The sequence below is a fragment of the Harpia harpyja genome, chromosome 3 (genome assembly GCF_026419915.1).
Source record: "Harpia harpyja isolate bHarHar1 chromosome 3, bHarHar1 primary haplotype, whole genome shotgun sequence".
NCBI lineage: Eukaryota > Metazoa > Chordata > Aves > Accipitriformes > Accipitridae > Harpia > Harpia harpyja.
Window position 1 is genome coordinate 78405652 of NC_068942.1, and position 19457 is coordinate 78425108.

At 49.3% G+C, this 19457-nt stretch overlaps 1 long non-coding RNA gene across 4 annotated transcripts; it reads right to left on the reverse strand.

Moving 5' to 3' along the window:
• Positions 1-1759: 1759 nt before the first annotated feature.
• On the reverse strand, positions 1760-9741 carry LOC128140105 (uncharacterized). Of its 4 annotated transcripts, none has more exons than XR_008234622.1 (5): positions 9475-9741; positions 7473-8771; positions 6457-6493; positions 5230-5563; positions 1760-4472 (listed from the first exon to the last, which is right to left on the reverse strand). It is a non-coding gene; the product is annotated as an uncharacterized LOC128140105 (long non-coding RNA). The 4 variants fall into 4 exon arrangements; XR_008234623.1 differs by having other exon boundaries at positions 7473-9091; XR_008234621.1 differs by lacking the exons at positions 7473-8771; positions 9475-9741 and having other exon boundaries at positions 5318-5563; positions 6457-7414.
• Between the last annotated feature and the right edge of the window lie 9716 nt (positions 9742-19457).

The following is a 19457-nucleotide window of genomic DNA, read 5'->3' on the forward strand; positions in this document are numbered from 1 at the left end:
CGAGACAATATACATTATTTTCCAGGGAGCGGGTGTTTGCACGCCAATCGCCAGGCAAAAAGGAAAGCAAAGCCGTATAACTTCTCTCCCAACACGGGAGCTGTTGTCAGAGAAGCATGATGCCACTTGGACCAATGCTTACCTAAATCTGTCAAGCCAGAGCAGGATTTAGGGCGCACGTCCTGGGAACCACATTTGTTTTAAATTTGCAAACCCAGCTAGCAGAAACAAAGCATAACTCAGAGCTGGAGGTGCCCTGATCTTCTGGTAATGGGGACACAACTTCGGGAACACTACCTTCCTTCGCTGGTGGACATCTGGAGAGCTGGAAAAGGTCTTTAGCGGGACCTGCTGATGCCTCTGATGGGTGCTGAGATGGCATTAGGGTGAAAAAGGGCTCAACTATACATTGCTTTCTCCCCGCAGCTGCAGCCAAAGGCAGCTGTAAGTCAGCTAAAAGCTTTCCTTTTGACTTCAGTGGGTTTGGGCCGTTGGCCTGGCGGTGGATGGGGAAGTGGCACACCTTAAGGGCAGGCTTGGGCGGTGATGGGTGAGAAATATTAGATAAGGTTAGCACAACTCCTCTGTCTCAAAGCAAATGGAAATCTGAGAGTTCAGCTCCCGTATTCAGGGTCAGAGCTAGCACCGGGATTTGCATCTATCTGCTCACTTTCCATGTCTTATCCTCTGCCTCATCCTGTCCCCAGAGGCATGGAGGAATGCGTGTGCTCCGCAGCCAGCTGCCGTGTCCTGCCTGTCCCTTTCTCCCTCCTTTGCTTACTCCTTGGCGGAGACGTCCCTTTGTGCTTGTCAAGGGAAGTGCTGACCAGGGCTTAATGTGGACTTTGGTGATGGGAGCCCCTCATCTGCTCCTGAAACATCCTTTTGCTACTTTTACTACTCATATTTCAAGTGCATGTATCTGATCCCAGTGCCTGGCTGAGCATCGCCAGGGTCCTGTTTAGCTTGGGTCACCGGTGTGACCCTGCCACTGAGGTCTGTCACACATCCTTTCTATTCTCCCTGTTGTACCCATTGCATTTTTCTTTTCTTCCAGACTTGGGCAGAGGGTTTCACCTGCATCCAGCAGGATGGGCTACTAGACCTCAGCCTTTGCCCCAGGGCTGCGTTTGCCTGTGACAGCAATGGGGACCGCTGCCCGGAGGGGGACCCTGACAGTCAGTGTGTGCCACGTCCAGCACACCTCCGGGTGCTGGACCCACAGCCATGTGGTACCTACAACTGCGTCTGCACTGGTCTGGGACTTTCACTGACTCCACTTAGAAATAGCAGAGTTGTGGGCAGGTCTGGGAGGGCGTTCACAAACTTGCAAATTCACAAATTTCTATATATTGCACTCAGAGGTCTCCAGTCTACAGATCACGGCCAGGTTGAGAGCAAGATCACCTACGACTGCTGGTGGCCACGGAGACCCAGATATGTTTGCAGGAGGCAGCAGGATGCTGCTTGCACCACCAGCTTGCCCGGCAGCACCACCCAGGGCTCGCGAAGGACGGCGGCTGGTACTGCCGACCATTTGAGGCAGCGCCGATACATCCGAAACACCGGAGGTATTATTTCAGATTAAGCCCAGATTAAGCCCATTTAATTTTAACTCAGATTAAGCCCCTATTTAGAACCTGGCCCTGTTTCCGATGCAGCTGGGCTAACCCCCCCGAGGGGCTGTGAATCACCGCGGCCGGGTGTTGGGTACCACCCAGCCTCTCCCCCCCATCCTCTTAGCACAGACCAATTAAAACGTTGAGTTACTAAAACAAGGCTTGGCTTGTGAAAACTCATTTAAGAGTAGAGCCACACATGACTTTTGGGATGGGGTTTAATGCTTCGTGGCTTCAGAAGGGACCCCAACGCCTGCTGCAGTCCACGGGGGCTTCGGGCAGACGTGAGCACTGAGGAGCTGCACAGGTTTAATCTCTAAATAACGATGGAAGTGCAAGTGTGTGTATTACTCCAAATGAATGTATCACCCACACATGCTACGCTCTCTGCATATTTAATTACACATCGCTTTCTCCTGCCCTGCTTTTTAAGAAATACTCCACAATCCATCAGTGCTTTTCATAGAATAACTGATTTTCATGAAATTTAGGGAAAGAAGAGTTTTGGACCCATTCAGACTAGCTGGAAAATGGCCGTGGGGAGAACATAATCAATCTTACTCATTTTTTATTCCTATTTGTGTTACCAGGGAGGTCGATACCAGGGCATCTGGAAGGTCCGAGTCTAGACCAGACCTGGCAGTGAAAGGAAATACACAAGCCCCAAGACAAGAAAAAAATCTCTATTTCTCAGGTGTAACGGTGAAGTGCAGCACGTGAGGGATGCGCATAAGTATGCAGAGTGAAAGAACGAGATGCTTTTTCTTTGACTGAGAGCTACGAGTCTTCAAGGTTTCTTAAAAACCAGGCGCCACAGCAAAGGCAGGCTTTGCAGCGCTTGTTTTTTTATTTGCTAGATTTCTGGAGTAGCTCTTATTCTAACTCGCCCAACACAGCCTTCATCCTAACCCTGCGTTGGCCTGTGATATTAGGCGACTGTGCGGTGTATTTTCACTTCCTATTGACTGGTTGTGTACTTCCCTCCCGCTAATCCCTTGTTAATAGACACTTTCTTTGAGCCAGCTGAGATCTGAGTTACATCGTCTTTGTGCTTCTTGCAGATTTTATTACTTGGATATCTTTGTTTTCATTATTTTGAGATTTGGGGATTTTGTCTCTTTCCTTCAGATTGATTCACGCGGTTAGAGATGGGCTGGCCTCCCACGGCTCCTGCTTGCATTTGATCCAGGAGCGGTGGGAGAGCAGCTTCTCGGCTGCAAATAGCGCAGTCCCGCACTTCAGCTGGCAAAGCCAAGAGAAGACCCACTTTTGGCTTGTGCTGGAAAGCACCTCTCGCTCGCAAAACAAAAAATAAAGCAAGTCCGCTTCTCCCCTTGCTGAACTGGGGTGCACTGGTTTTAACTGGGGTCTGCTTGCAGGTGCACACCCAGCAAGCTAGAAACCACCCGCAGTGGCAGGGAGGCGGCAGTTTGAGCAAGCAGGAGCGGGGAGACCCCAAACTCTGGCCCTGGGATGCCGGGGGACCCTGGGAGCTTCCGAAATGTGGAGCTTGAGGCTGACAGAGCGTGTCTGGGTGCAAGCTGTCATGATGTGGAGAAGCCAACGGTGACATCCCTGGACACGGTACCCATGGCAGTGAGGATGCACGTGCAAGGGCAGGTTCAAGGACACCGCTCTGACCTTCAGAGGAGGGGAAAAGAACAGCCCATGGGGCAGCAAGGAAGGATAGAGAGCCCAGACAGAGTGCCCCGGCAGCGGGATGAGCAGGGTCCCTCCTCCGGGAGGGATGTGAGACCCTCTGGGCAAATTGAGGGTTGCAGTGGAGGGCAAGGACAGGCTCTGGTGGGAAAGCAGAGAGGTGGAGATCCAGCAAAGCCACCAGCAGAAGGGAGACACACAATTAAAGACTTAGTCTTCCCAATCAACATGTCTTCTGACACAGCCCTGGGCAAGGAGCAGAGCTATACAACCATTTTTGTCATGTATGTATATATAGTTTAGCCCCATCATCCTTAGGATGGGCACTAAGCTGGTCCAGGGAGGAAAGGCAGAACGGTCTGTGTTGGCATAACTTGTGCAGTCCCTGGAGAGCTGAGGCAGCACATGGGGACCAGACAGGCCACCAAGGGCAGGTGGGAACCAAAGCAATGTTGCGTCGGGTTTCCAAGACAAGGCAGGAAGGTATTTTCTGGTGCAGGAATCAGAAACCTGCCCACAGTTTCAGGAGATGAGAGAAAAATAAAAACCCTAAGAGTTCAGCCAAAGGGACGTGATTTGTGGGTGAGTTTCTCAGCCAGGGCAGCAGAGCCTGGTGCTGGTCACAGCAGAGCTCTGGCCACGATGTCCCCGGAGCTGAGGACCTGCCGTTTGCAGACCATAAGCTGCTTCCAGCCAAATGCCAGAGCCCAGAAAAGTCCTGGCATGTTCAACATCCCCACTTTGTCTTCTCAGTGCCCTCTCCTCAAAAACTCAAAAACAAATCTGATATTTTGATGCTTCCTGATAAAAGTTACATCTGTCAAAATGACCTTTTGGCTAAACAGCAATAGCTGGCATTAAGCCTATTATTTCATCACGATTATTATTGTTTTATCAATCCAACACAGCTGCCATTTCATCTTGCACTAAGTGAATTGAAGTTCTCAGCTGGGGCACGCCACACTCTCAGATGTGTGAAACACTGATAGCCGCAACATGAATCACCCCTCCTTTTCCCTCCTGGGACCCCACACTTGACTCCAAATCTACACTGAGATGGTCAGAAAAGTCAGCTCAGCATCAAGAAAAATAATCTCTTTCCAGATAGTGGATGCATCAGATGAAATTCCTGGTTATCTTTTGTGGTGCCCACGGCTCCTCACAGCTGGGCGATATGAGAACATTCGTCAACTTCTGCAAAAGGAAGAAATGTGATAGAATTGCTGGTGTCTTAAAAGAAATAACAACTGAATATAAGGCAGTCCTGTTCCGAGACTGATTTTAAGGCAGATAAAGACGAGGGCTAAAGCATTTCAAATCCAATCCAACAAAGTCCTTAAGCGCATGCTTTAAGGCAAGCCATCGACTCAAAGGGGTTGTTTATCTGGTTATATTTATGAGGGTGCTTAAGTGCTTTGCTGGATCACGGTGTCAGGTGTGAGAACCGAAACACCCTGCTCGCCCGCCCGTAGTGACCTCGGCACACACGACCACGCTGGCGTGAGCTGCTCACAAGCTTCGTGGGGAGACGCACCCAAAGGAAGGTACGGCTGCGACAGAGTTAATTATGAGGGCAGCAAAGCCTGAGTAGATGGCCGGGGGAGGTGGTGGGGTCTCACAGGAGGTCATTAGGAGTCAGTTAGACAAACATCTGTCTGGTTTAGAGATTGCTGATCCCACCTGAGGGCCAGGGATGGATTAGGTGGCTTTTTGAGGTCCCTGCTAGCCTTAGTTTTGGTTTCTGTGCAAGGGAAGGGTTGGATTCACAGGAGGTGGTCCTGCTGAGCCCTGCCTCTGCGCTGCGTTGACCATGGGTAGACATGAGAATGGGTATGGGTATGGGTATGAGCATGAGCACGGGCATGGGCACGGACATGGGCATGGGGATGAACATATGGACACGAGCAAGGACGTTAGGTCTGAATCACCATAAGGGCCCTCTGGGATCCACCTGACAGCAGGTGCCTGGTGGCAGTGGGAGCCCGTGCTGGGACTGGGAATGTCCCAGGCCACACAGTGAAGACGTGACAATTATTCACCAGAGCAGTTGCCTTCCTCAGGGCTTCCCAAGGACCTCATCTCCAGAGAGTTCAGCCAACACGGCAAGTCCCTTCTCTTGCAACGCTGTGCCTGGAATCCAGACAAACCAAGGCTGAACCCCTCTCCCAGGATCAGGGTGACAATCCCAGAAGAGGACGAGCTTCAGAGGATCCCTCTGTATTTAGGAAACGGTGTCGGACAGTGCCTTCGTCTTCTGCAACTCTTCATTTGTCCTTTACAAGGTTCTGTGATTTAAGAACGTGTGTTAAATCTTCTGCAACAATCAATTCAAATATACAAGTTTGGCTATTCAAATTACTTTTCCAAAAGTACTTTAAAATGCATTAAGTTATTAATTGCCTGCTGGCACTTTAATCAAATGGGAAAATTGACATAGCCAGAGGCATGTATTTTTGTGGAAAGGAAATTTATTTAAGAAGAAACAGCGGCTCTTACTGCTTAATTTAAACTGAGAAAACTGTGGAAAATCAACTGCTATGGAAAATTAATAAAACATTTCCAGCTGCAAACAGTGACTAATTGTACAAGATGAAGACTGCCTGGAATTAATAACTTGCAATCTTCTGTGTGAAGAACCCCCTACCAGTTCAATTTACTGGGAGATTAAATTACTTCTAAGTTTGCCATATTAAAACAGAACATGAATAAAATGTTAGTGAAAGCACATCTATTATTTACTGTCTGTGATATGGATATAATTATTTCCAAACAACCACAATGTGACGTGACTGGCAATATTTAAATTATTTGCTAGCGAATGTAGTTATACCACCTCGGTTCCTATAAAAGCAACACAAATGGGTTTCTGCAGATGGCATATTCCTGCCACAGGGAATTATCTCCCCACCCTCTGCCCCGTGGTGCCCAGCATCCCTGTCTTACTGCTCCTTTAGCACCACCACCAATACCACCATTCTTCCCCCACTGCCCCATGTCATATGAACTCCATGCCTCCTTTGCTTTGCTCGATTTTTTTGTATTTTTTTCCCCCTTTTTAAAGTTGACTGCACTGAATACCTGGTGCAAACAAGAGCTTTGGCGGTGGTAGAGCATAATCAGGCAATTTTTTTTCCCTGCGTGCAAGGGGTCCTTGCTGAACCCTGCGCAGAAAGCTCACCTGCGGAGCCAGCAAACTTGTGCTTATCTTTTTCAAGCTTGCCAAGTTCTCAGAGTGCATAAGCCCGTTCCAAGGGAGCAGAAAATAGGAAGGCAAAAAAGAAACAAATCAAGGTGAGAAGGTATTTGCTAAAACCCGAACAAAACCCAGCGGCATTTTGAAGCCCAAGAGGGAGCAGGAGGTGGGAGAGCCACGGAGGATGGAGGAGTTGCCAGCCCTCGGGGACACCCACAGGAATGCCAGTGTGTTGATGGGTGCTGAGATAAAGCAAAAAAAGAAGTTGTGCAATATGTGCTTTAAGTGGAGATTTTTAATGACCAAGTGGGCTGGGAATGAGGAGGGACCATCTGGGACGTGTTTGGGGCTGATGTGGTTCTCTACATGCCCACTGCCCTGCCACGAGATGCAAAACACTTCCAGGACCTTAGCATAAAATTGAGACCCCCATAAAAAGACCCCAAAATATAAGGTGTTGCAGAGAGAGGGCATGGGAGGAGGTTAATGGGCTGTGGGGTGCCAGTCCTTGCCCCTCTGCTCAGAGAAGACAGGGAGGAGAACCACACAGCAGCATCCCCACTTTAGAGAGGGGAAACTGAGGCACAGAGCAGCCTGGAACAGCCCATCTTGGTCTCTTCTGTCAGGTGGCTGGAGATAGGACAAGAGGAAATGGCCTCAAGTTGAGGCAAGGGAGATTTACGTTAGATATTAGGAAAATATCTAGATATCAGGAAGCGAAAAAAAGCGATGAGAGTGATAGAGCTGGACAACCTGCAGCGGGAATGACTCAACAACTCATTCAAATAGAGATCAATTATTTACCATTAAATGGGACTGTCTTTAAAGCTTTGCACAGACATTATTAACTACAGGTGCAATAAGCCAAAGCTGTCCGGGCAGCGGTGTCAGAGAAGGACCAGAGCAGCCTCACTGCCCTGCCCCAGAGCCCACCTCACCCCACAGCCCTGACAGTCAGAAGAAGTTAAGCATGGAGTGGTACCTTCACATCTTTTCCTCACCTCCACTGCTCTGCCACACAACTGCTTCCAGCCAGAGGTGGTCCTATGGATCTGCAGGGGCTCCTGCAGTGAAGAGGTCCACAATTTCATCATGTGTCCTGCGATGAAGGGCTTCCTACAGCTTCTTGGAAATTATGCACTAGCCTGCTAGCCTTGGCTTTATGAAGCAAAATGAAACGCTGTACTCTTCTCCATCATCCCCACCGCTCAAGGCTCTGCAGACCTCTGCCACCTCCCTCTTCTACTGACAGGTTTGTGATGGGGCACTTGCTGGGACAGGATCTCAGCAGAAACCATTTACACTTGTGTTTAAAGGGATTTGGGCATGCTCTGTGAAAATAACTGTACTGCAAAAAAGGGAAAGATGCTCTGTGGTAACTGTCAGCATCCTTATTTGCCATTTATGAGTCCTAATTGGTTCTCCAGTGTCCTTCCCTGCTAGTGGTGAGATGGTCCCTCCTGCTTTCGGCCCAAGAAGATCTCATCAGGAGGATGCTGAGCCCAAGCAGAAGGCCCTGCAGAGACAAGTCCGCTCACTCCCAGCTCCTCAGCTTGACACTTGGTGAAAAGCAGCTCATGTTCAGAGACAGCCTTTTGCAATGTGCTTCCAAGGCCTGTGTACGATAATAAGCCTAATTATGGCCATCAGGCATTGAAAGATAAGAAGTCCTTCCTCTCGGTCCACAAATAAATGAGTTGTAGCTCAGCTCTGTAGGTTAATATAGAGAACGTGCATGGATGGAGATGGAGTTTCCCAAAGATGCTTTCACATTTCGATAATTGAGCATGTCGCATTTAATTGCCATAGGCCTGTCACTGTGCAAACCTGGGGACCTCTTCTCTTGATGTCAGCTTGGACCCAATTGCCTAATTGCCTAATTTAATGTGGAAAACTTGTACACACACAGAGGCACATGGACACATATAACTTAACCCAGCTGTAATCACACAGGCTAGACCCAAGGTCTTGTTCCCTTAAAGAAATAGTTAAAAATGATAGAAGTTTGGTTTCAAAGAGCCTCCTTTGTGCTGTAGTTTGGATCCCAGCCACGAGACGTATCAGAGACCATGGGATCCACCATGGTCCCACCACGCAGCACCTTTGCAGGATCGCCCAGGAGCTCAGCCCAGGCCAGCTTGAGATGCTCCAGACCTGGATGCACCAGCCACAAAGGTGCATTTGGGGCTTTGTGGAAGCACAGTGCTGGGAAAAGTTTGGGGTGTTATGGGTTTCCTCAGCAAGTGACGTGGGTTTTTGGTGCCAGAGTCACAGCAGGTCCTCTGCGGTGGTAGCAGGACCTAGAGAAGATGAAGGGAGCAGTGTTGTAGGCAGCAGGGCTCCTGCCACCATGACTTGTTGCCACCATGCCCTGCTGCCACCATGCCTACTGCCACTGTGCCTTTTTCTCAGCCAGGGAGGAGAATTAGCTTTGCTCTGGAGTGGGTTCAAGAACAAGAAGAAACCAATAATCCCCCCACGGCAGGGTGCAAGTCTCATAAAAGCGAGTGGCTGTAATGCTCACCTGGTGAGATTTGTTGGCCTGAAGGTCCTCTTTCCTCCCCAGACGTGCAGGACTGGGAACGTGCCTACAGCTGCATTTCCACTGACCAGGGACAACCTGCACCAACATTGGCCGTGGTGTGACCAGTGAGGAGCAGGAGGAAAAAGGCATCTCCATACAGCTGGTGACTGGTATTTAAGGCAGGACCGGCCCCTTTTCCAGCCCTCACACAGCTGTTCACCCCTGTCTGGGACAACCTGGTCTTTCTTTGCTTTGAAGGTCCCATTTCCCATCCCATCTCATCTCTGCCACGCTTGTCCCACCCATTCCTGCCACCCTCAACCATCACGTTTCTCTCTGACGTGCCACCAACCCTCCCTTTCTCCCCTCCTTTTGTTGCCCCCCCCTTCTATTTTTCTTCTTTTTTCCCCTTAAAGAGCGAACAAAACAAAACAAGAAAAAGCAGTGCCAAGCCGATCCTCTTAACCCAACGTTCTTACCCCGGGGAGGGCTCCGGCAGCGCCGAAGCGCGCGGCGAAAACCCCCACGCATTTTGTCCTGTTTCTTCATAGCAACTCGAGCAAATTGAAAGCCGCGGAGGGGTGTGCCCCCAGGCACTTGGTAAATCCACTTCCTTTGTCATAACAAGAACAAATCCCACCTTTGAAGTTTTTCCTTCTTGTTACAAGGGGAATGTCTTTTGTTTAATCCATTTTAGCCTTTAATGCCTGACCTGGATCAATCCTGTTGGGTAGATTACACACTACTCACGCCGACTTTAAACTACCCTACAGGGATTTTTATTTCCCCCCCCTCCTCGCCACATTGGTGTGAGAATCTCAGCAGTAATCGGCATTACGACTTTAGACCATCATTCACTTTGAAGGAGGAGACTGTCCTTTAACAAAGGGGAGGGAGGGGGAGGAAACCCTCAAATATCAAACAGATTTAATCAGCTTTGAGGTCTTTCAATCTCATATTCATACCGGATCTTTATTAGTTATGAAAATCAGTGCAGAACTTGCCTGGGCTCTGTGTCCTCCTCCGTTTCATCCTCCATTTGGGACTGAACTCACTCGCCCTTGCAGCTTTCCCAGTGCCAGTCTGGGGGAAAGCCTGGGAAATACTAGTCCAGGACTGCTGCAAACAAATTGTCGGGGTGTCCAGCACCCACGCCACTGCACTGTCCTCCATCCCATTGCTCATACAAGTGGAAGATGCTGAAAACTGCTACCAGGAGGACCCAGACATTCATGATGCTGCACGGAGTTTAAATCTATACCTGAGTCTGTAACGTCCATCTCATTAAACCTTACATTAGGACTTGCTGTAAAAAGAGGTGACCTCAGTTCTTGCCAGCCCCTTATTTTGCAGAAGAACCTGTAGCATGGGCTTCTTTTGCCCTCTAATAACTATTCATAGCAGATATGTCCTGTCCCGAAGCCTTCTCCTTCCTCCCAAAGCCTGCGGCATCTCTCTTCTTGATAGCATTGAAGCATTGGCTGTGCTGTAGGTCTCGTTGGCAGATTAACACTGGCTTCCTTGTTTTTTCTTGTGGTTTAAGTCTAATCACTAGCCTTGTTCTTGAAGGAATACAAAGCAACAGGGCTCAGGCACATGCAGGGCTGCAGGGGACCTCCAGAGCTGATGGCAAGCAGCATTTCCCAGTCCTCCCCAGCTCCGGCACCGGGATGGAGCTAATAACGCTCCCGTCAGGCTTGCTTTGCTCCTGGTGGCCACAAAGTCAGTGCTGGGGAAGGTCTGAATGACCCAGTCCCTTCCCAGGAGTTCCCTGTCCTGGAAAGCTCCAAGATAGAGGCTCCACACGGTCCCTTCATCATGTCATTGCTCTTCCAACTCAAACCAGTTTTGCCTCAAGTGCAGTGGCTGCTGCTTTGACCTTTCCCCAAGGAACAGGCAGGCCAACTCCTGCTCCAGGAGGCTCGTAGCCCATCTCTCCTCACCAGCCATGGCCCAGGATCACTTCTGTTCCCCCCTTCTGGACTCTGTCCAAGTCGCTTACAATGTTTTGAAGCCCCAGTCTGGACACGGTGCTTTCCCTCATGCCTGGTAGGAGCACACAAAGCAGGATAACTCCCTACCAGGGCTCACATGTGACTCTCTCTATAATAAATCCCCAAAATCAAGTTTTTGTTTAGTGCCACATTGGCCTTAGGCTGCAATTTTCTCTGCTTTCACAACCTGTCCCCCAACGAGCTGCTTCCCCATCTCGTCTCCATTTCATACTTGTGTGTCTAATTTTTCCCTCCTAACTGTACCCAGAAGTCCTGGGCCTTGAGATCTTGTATCTGCTCATTTCTGACCTTGGTTCATCAGGGTCATTTTGGATTCCTGTACAAAACCTCTGGTCTCTCCCCATCTCCAAGCTTCACAGCGGGCAGGTATACCGGCTCGGTGTCTCAGCCTACCAAGCATGAGAAGGCAAATGAAAGACCTGAATATGCCAGGGACATCTTGTATTGCAGCACTTGAAAACCCTCAAACCTCTTGAACAGCCAGTCCTGCCCCATGGGTAGGTGCCCTATTGCCCCAGGGCACGGCTGAGACGAGGCCAAGACAGAATTTGGGACTTCCCCACGGGAGGGGATAAAAGGGAGACTTGTCTACCTGCTGGGGTCCCAGTTAAGTAATGAGTTGTAACCAGACTCAGTGTCACTAAAGAGACACCTTTTAGGAGCTGGGAAGACTGAGGACATGAGGACATTGAGGATGTGGGACTCCCGTCAGAGACCAAGGAATGCCAAGACAAGATTTTGCTGAAGTTGGGTGATTCAGGAACATCTTCCACCCTCAATCCTCCAGCAGCTCATGACCAGCAACCAGCCAAGGTCAGCGCAAGCACCCATCCCACAAGAGGTAGGAACCATCTGCTCATGCCACCACTGGTGGTCCCATTTGGGGACTTACCAATAGGAGCCACAAAATGCCCACCAGGACCCTGCTGCATCACCCTGGAGGAAAAAAACAAAGAGTAGGACCATTTTACAGCAAAAATACCCCCTTGGGTTAGAGTGGCCATAGGTTAGAGCACAAGACTTTCTATCCCCATTCCAGACAGCATCAGCCTGGGGGATAAAGTGGCTTTTCCTTGGTTTTCATAGGGCCAAGCCTCAGCGATGGGGGTGGCAGAGCATTTTGGCACATGGAACCAGTGGCCGGCTCGGGAAGGGACCGGTTAGCCCCTAGACATCCTTCAGGACAGTCGAGTAAGGAACCATCTTCTTTCACTTTTTATGAGATTGATATGCTTTGAAATTAGTAACCCTCCATTAGCTCTCCAAATAGCTCTGAATCATTAGGGTCAGTACGTTTGCACTCTTCAAAATGAGCTTTTACCTGAATTAGCATCTCAAAGAGGCAGGACTCTCTTCCCCGGTTTTAATTCCAGCGTCGCGCTGCACATCAGGATGGTTTTGGTGGCCAATCCAAGCCCCGCATCCCAAATACATTCAGGGGAACCTGCTGGCTTGTTTAAAATGTTCTTTTTCCTTCCCATTCTTTACTAAATGCCTATTATATTAATGTTTAAAATCCATTTAAGTTCATCATGGGTGGCTTTGTGAAAGGACACCGGCTCCATCATTGTAATTAGATGATTTATTGCCCTCTCGTGGTGACACACGCTAACTAGAGAAGCTGTGATTTAAATTGGATGATCCTTCCAAGAGTGTTTGAGTGAGAAATAAAGGGAGAATTATTAATACTATTAGAGAGCAGCAGCGTATACGTGCAAGGGATATACTGTGCTAGGAGAGGGATTAGCCAAAACTTGCTGTTTTGCAGCTGAGTGCTGCTTCACGGGTGCCTGGCCCGACGTGAGACCGGCATCTTACATCAGCCGGAGCTGTGAGCGGGGTAAGGTGCTGGCACAGTGATGGGCACGTTGTTAAAAAACAAAATGTTAGCCAAAGTCACCGGGTTTAGAGTGGGAAGCCACGAGGAAACCACCACCCTGGGATTTACTGCTCCAGCCCAGCAGCCAAGTGTCCTGGTTCTGCCCCATGGATGGGGCCATCTCTGCCCTCACTTTTCGGAAACTGCTGGCCCCAGGAATATGTGAAGGGGTTTCATTTTTTTTTTTTTAATTGACATTTTGGTTCCTCTCTTCTCCCCACTGATTAAAATAGATTAAGAGCTACCTGGGTTTGCAAACTTTCTTCCCTTCAAGCATGCAACCCTCCTCGTCCCCACTCTTGGGAAAGCTAGATGACGCCCAAAGTTAACCCACTGTAAGATCATTTCCCACCAGTGTAAGTGAATCCACATTAACATTTTTCATGGATTTAATTAAAAAACCAGGCAGGCCTGAAATGCAATAATTTGGTATAAAACCCAAGTATAGACCTAGCCTGAAGCAGTTATTCAAATGCCTGGGTTAATACAGTGTAAAATCATGAGCACATCCTCTTACGATGGGGCTTAAATCTTTTAAGAGTGGCTTATATCAATCCAGTTTAAGTCAATTCCTCACCGAGTTAAGCTAAATTGAAAGAAACACTCAGACCCCAAACACAGAACCGGTATTACCTAATCTCTTTGCACATAGCAATGGCTTCGGCCAGGCGCCTGCCAGCACGGTAGGAGAAGACAGGGTACCAGGGAGCCTTGGCCAGACCCCATTGAGCACCAGGGCAGAAAGTTTCCCAGTTTGATCCCTACTACTCTTTGCAAACACAGCTGCCGCCTCTCAAAGGTCCCCTTTGCTGGAGACTATGGCATGACCATGTCCTTGCAGAGGACAGAGGTCTCCAGTTGACCATGCCTTTGCCATGAGTCTTCATCCACAAATCATAAGCATCTGCTCTTCAAACTTTGGAGAAAAAGCTCTAATATTGGGCCAATCCAAAGCGAAGGGCAAAGCCTAAAACCAGCAAGAAATGGTTTCCTGGCAGGAGGTAACTGCTACAAAAGAAGTGCCAGAGACAGTGGATGGATGCTCTGTGACCACCAACATGTGTGTGCAGATGGAGCCTTTCCAGTGGTAAAGGAAAAATAAAGAAAAAAAGGTTTTTTCCTACCTGACACAAAGCCTGGAGGCCACACACCAGTTCCATGCCCAATTGCATGAGCTTCACGGTCAAACTGGGGGTCATGTTGCCTGACAGGAGGCCCAGGAGCTCCCACCAGGAGCATCGTGACCTGCACACAGAGGTAAACTTTTTTGTGGTAACTAAATAAAATCAAACCTTGATTTTTGGCATAGTCATTACAAAACTTCTTGCTTGGGTCCCACGAGCCCATGGGCCATCAGCCTCGGATGCACCAGCACCCTTCATCTCTGCCCTCCTCATCCCCCCAGGATCCCCGCCCCGGGGCCGAGCAGCACCTTCCCAAAAGGCAGAGGCAACCCCAAATATTGTGACCTCCAAACACTGCTTTTACTTGTGTTCAGCCGCGTAGTCCTCCTGCCCTCTGCATCCCTTACCAGCAACAGGAAGGAAACATAACATCACCACTGGTGGAATCATCAAAAGCCCTTGGAAGAACCTCAGGAGATTAAATAGATATCGCTTTGAGGGTCTCACTGTTCCTCCTGTTCCCAGAACTGGAGTTACTCTTTGGGCAGGACAGAAGCCAGTTTTTAATCCATTTCACGTGCAGTGACACGCATTTGGGTAAATGGTAACTGTGAATATAAAGCCATATGGAAAAAAATAACCCTCTGCAGAGTGATGCAGAGTAAGAAGCCTGCTGCTGAGTGCTTTGAAGACTACTAAATAAATAAAAAATCATTACAGACAGAAACACCACTTTTAAATAAAGAGATTAATGAACCCTCAATATTTGACTTGAAGAAACTCCCCTGTCCTTCTGCAGACCTCCCGGCCAGCCCATCATCCCAGCTAATCCAGAAATCCATTCCTTTACTTCCATGGCAGAAAAAGACTGAGGGGGAGCAGTTTCAGAAGAACCAGAGTGTTGGCTGTGATGAGCTGGAGGGTGGTTACCCTGCAAATTTTGAGTGTCCTCAGCCAAAAGGACCAACCTGTAACTAAAAAGCATCCCGGGCTACCCTGCAGCCCTGCTTGGATGCTCCCACTACTCGCAGTTATCCGTAAGGTTCTTCGGGCTGGCGCTTGGAAAAGGAGCATCATTTACCTGCAGCAACAAGACCCCTTAAAGAAAGAGGGCTTGGTTTGGGGGTTTTCTTTTTTCTCTCTTAGCACCCAAAAGGGGTCTTCTGCTTTTTTTCCCGGGTGATGCTGTCTCTCCTGGGGAGCAGGATCTGGCCGTACCGTGCCCCAGCCTCCCTGCGCTGCCCGGGCTTGGGCATTAGATGGCAGCAGCGCTCAGGGATGGAGGGGCTCGGGCAGCCGCAGCCCCCCCTCTTCCCCTTCCCCTTCCCCTTCCCTTTCCCCTTCCTTTTCCCCTTCTCCTTCCCCTTCCCCTTTCCCAGCCAAGGACCTCATAACTGGCTTTAGGGTCATTTCTGCAGACCAGAGGGTTTTGCTTGTATTGTGCATTACAGGGCGGCAGCGAATATTGGACATTGGCAGAGAACACGAAGGTATTTTGGAAAGCAGCTTTGGGTTGGGAGCGTTATCCCGGATGCATTGCTGAGCGTGGCCTCCAGAGCATCTTTGGGATTGATTCCAAAGCAGCTCTACCCTCATCCCAAGCTGAGGCTGGAAGAGAAGGGGCTACCCAGGAGCATCGGATGGTGCTGAGCATGGGGATGGTGGGGGCAGAGAGCTGGGCACAGCTCCCGCAGGTTGTGGCTCCACTGAACTGTAAAGAGATGCAAGGTCACCTCCTTGCTCCACCCGGAGAAGTCATCTGCTGGGAAAAAAAAAAACAAAAACAAACAACCAGAGGGAAAATGTCGCTTTTTATAGGACAGATTAGGGACAACATTCAATTTGGGGGGGGGGGGGGGGCACAATGTGGGGGCATTGGGATACCCTGCTATAAGCCCAACTTCTGGAAGCAATGTGCAGGAGGAAAAGCGATGCTCTACCTCCAGACATGATTTGGGGATAACCGGTCTGGATCCCACAGTGTTCTGGTGTCACCAGCACCGACACACCACAAGTACCCTCATCCCCAGAGACACGATGGCAGCAAAACAGGTAATGCCCTTAAACCAACTGGTCAAAGAGGGATGCTCTGCAAAGTCGCAGGCATGAGTTAAGAAATCCCCAAGGCTTTTCGGCTTCGTGGCTGGTGTTCAGGAGATGCTGGGGGTCCTTTTCCCCACGGCCGGGTGTGCAGCCTGCAGCAAAGGGGCTGATGTGCAGCCGCTGCTCCATCCGAAGCACTGGAGCGTGGCCCCACTGCTGGGAGCCGGCTGTAAACTGCAATGCAGTCCTCTGCCAAGGAGAACCTTCAGCCCCGTGCCCGATCCAGCTGGACAGGAGTCAGAGAGCAGCCGTTTAATGAATATTTTCATAAACAATGATGTTTTCAGCCCCAGCTTTCTGATTTTGTTCCCATCAGGAACAGACCATTACTTTGTAAAAAAAGTTGGAGAAGGGAAAAAGGCTCCTTGGCTGTTGCTGCACCAAATTCATGGACGCACGAGAGGACTTGTAAGGCACAGTATTTATTTTTTTGTCTGACATATCCACTCGCTCAGTCTCACATTGTCTTATCTACCATCCCGATAAGAGCCCCAGAGGAAAACCCAGCAGAGAAATTAGCAATCAAGAGCTATTTTATCAGGTCTGTGTGGCAAACACAGGGACAGAGAGCAGCGTGTCCTTTGGCCCCTTGGAGATAGGGGTGCCTGGAAACCAAAGGGCTGTTTTACAAAACAGATCAAAAAGATGATGTGGCTTTGGTTGTTTTTTTTTGTTTTTTCCTGGTACCACTTCTGCAAATAACCGGCGCACCCATACCCACACCCTGTGGGGAGCAGCAGGTTCAAGCCCTGGAAACCAGAGGGTGCCAGACCATGGAGTGACTCTAGAAAGTCTTTGCTTCAGCAAAAAGAGGGTTTTTTTTTTTTTGGCTGAACCCTCAGGTTTTGCTCCAGAGCCCAAGGAAAGATGCTGACCCCCAACTGCCTACCATATTAGCAGCATGAAAGCGCACAGGGCGACTCAGATGGTCCCTGCAAGCAGCATCCCCCAGATCTCTTCTCTGCAAATGCAAAGCCCTCACAGCAAAAAAACCACAACAGACTGGAGATATTACAGAGAAAACCACAGATAAGCTGACCACGGTCTCCAAACCGGGGAAACAGCCCTTTCCTAGGTCTGGCATCATGTGCCCCCAGCCAACGTTGCACCTTGCAGAGTGAAAAACCAGCAAGCTGCAGATAAGCAAGTTAAACAGATCGATATTATCCAAATTTATATTTTTTAAAAAAAGGAAAAGATTGCCTGTAACCTTCGGCTGTAACCTTTCTCCGTCTCGCTGATGAGATTCAGCAGCCTGCCTGCCAAGAAGGAGTCGCAGGACTTGCCAAGCGCTATCGAGCAGCGTGCCCTCATGACTCAGGGGGATTTCGTGCCTTATCACATGTGCACTGCAGTGATTTCCACCGTCGGGGCGGGCGGGGGGGAGGGAAGCAGGAGGTCACATTCACAAATGTTGTGAAAAAATCCTTAATTACTCCCCCAAGGGCTGTTTTGGAGCTACTGTAGGGCCGAAAGCGAGATTGAAAAGGTTCATTAAGGAAGTTGGCAGACAGATGTGCCCGAATCACGGAGTCGCAATATGGTCCCTGACCTTAAAACAGGGAACCTGACCACCGTGTAATGAAAGCAGAGGATGGAAGAGCTTTAAACCAGCCCTTCTCATCAAGCATTGCGAAGGAGGCAACTGTAGCAGGGAAGATGCTCTCTTGAAACAAGCTTTTTTTTTTCCGTCCGGAGATTTTGCTCTGTGCAACATGCAGCAATGCCAAGAGAGGGCAGCCCAAGCCGCCACATCACCACCTGGCTTTTCCCAAATCTGTACAGCAAGCTATTGGGATGCTGTGAGCAAGCAGGAAAAAAAAAAAGGGGGGGGGGGGGGGCGGGAATACAAGGCATTTCGAGTCCAAATCCCAAATGTGAAAATGCTGGGAGAGAAAATACAGGGGGAAGCCAGAAGGAGACCCCCAACTTTGGAGGGACGGAGAGGCTAAAGCCACAAGGTTGCAAACTGCCTGTGGGCAAGAAAATTTTAAAAGATGGGAGATTAATCCACACCCCACTAGTAAGGGACCATGAGGGGACACACACACGCTGAAGCAAGGGGCTCCGATGCAACAACTGCATTTCACCCCGTGCGAGGGAAGATGAGCTGAGGCCCCAGGGCTTGAGGTGCTCCCAGGGGTTGGGGTGCTCGGATGCTTTGTTTTCAAAACGTTTTAGGGAAAAAAAAGAAGCTGGGAAAGTTTTCTACCCAGGGCATAAATCAGGTTCATGTGCCCACGGGAGCTGGTCTCGACTGTCTCGCCCCTCACAGTGGGGGGGCAGTGATTTTTCATGCGGGTGGCTGGGATTTTGGTCTCTCCCAAGCCCATAACAGGCCCCTTCCTTGCAGAAAGAAAGCTTTGCACATTTCCAGAGTCTTTAATAAATAGCGACAATAAAACCGGCGGAGATAGGGTAATGGACTGTGTCAATGTGCAAACGTGTCTTCGGGGCATTTCCAAGCAAGTGGCTTTAGCTCAGCGGCCCTAATTGTGAGGAAGAAGCAGGTGGGGTGCATCGCGCTCCCCAGGCGATTCAAAATGTGTATTATTCCCAGCCCCGACCGAAACACTGAGCTCCTTTCTTCCATTTCAATGCAGATTTGGGTAGTCTTAGAAAGCAAGCATGTGTGGCTCAGGGGAAGAGAATAGCACCCCCCAAGCTATTGCTCCCAGAGGATTTGGGGAAGGGTTTTATCCCTGTTTGTGGCACTGGATATTTTCCTTTCTGAAAGAGAACAAAACCACAAGACCACTTTCTGCCTCTCGCAGTGCCCAGCTGAAGCTGGGCTACAGCCAAGCGAGAGTTCGGAGATGGCGCTGGTGAAAATCCAGGACATTGAGATGAGGATCTGCCCCTGAAGTGTCTGAATTTTACACGGGCAAAGTAAATTAATCAGGAAGAAAAAGAATTACCCAGCAAATTCCCTCGACGTGTTGTACCAATTTAAAGCAATGTTAATGATGATTTATTGATTTGGAAAGGTACTTACATTTATAAAAGCAGCAAGGGCTTGTCTATAGTGCCAATAATGTAACACAGACCTGCTGGCTCTAATCCTGCAAGTCCTTTATCAGCATGTAAAATTCATCATGTGAGAAGGATGCAAAGGGAAAAAAACCCAGGAAACTTTTTTTTTTCTGCAAAAAAGCCGCTTTTCCAATAAAGGCGAACATACTGTATAACGAGCCAACTATCCTGCAAAGAGCCAAGGACTTAACTAAGCTGGAAATCAAAGCAGCGATCAGATGGAGCAGCAAGATCACTGGCACATCTGAAGCTCAGGGATCAGTTACTTGAACAACACTGTAAATCCCTCAAATATCCCTAGAAGCAAA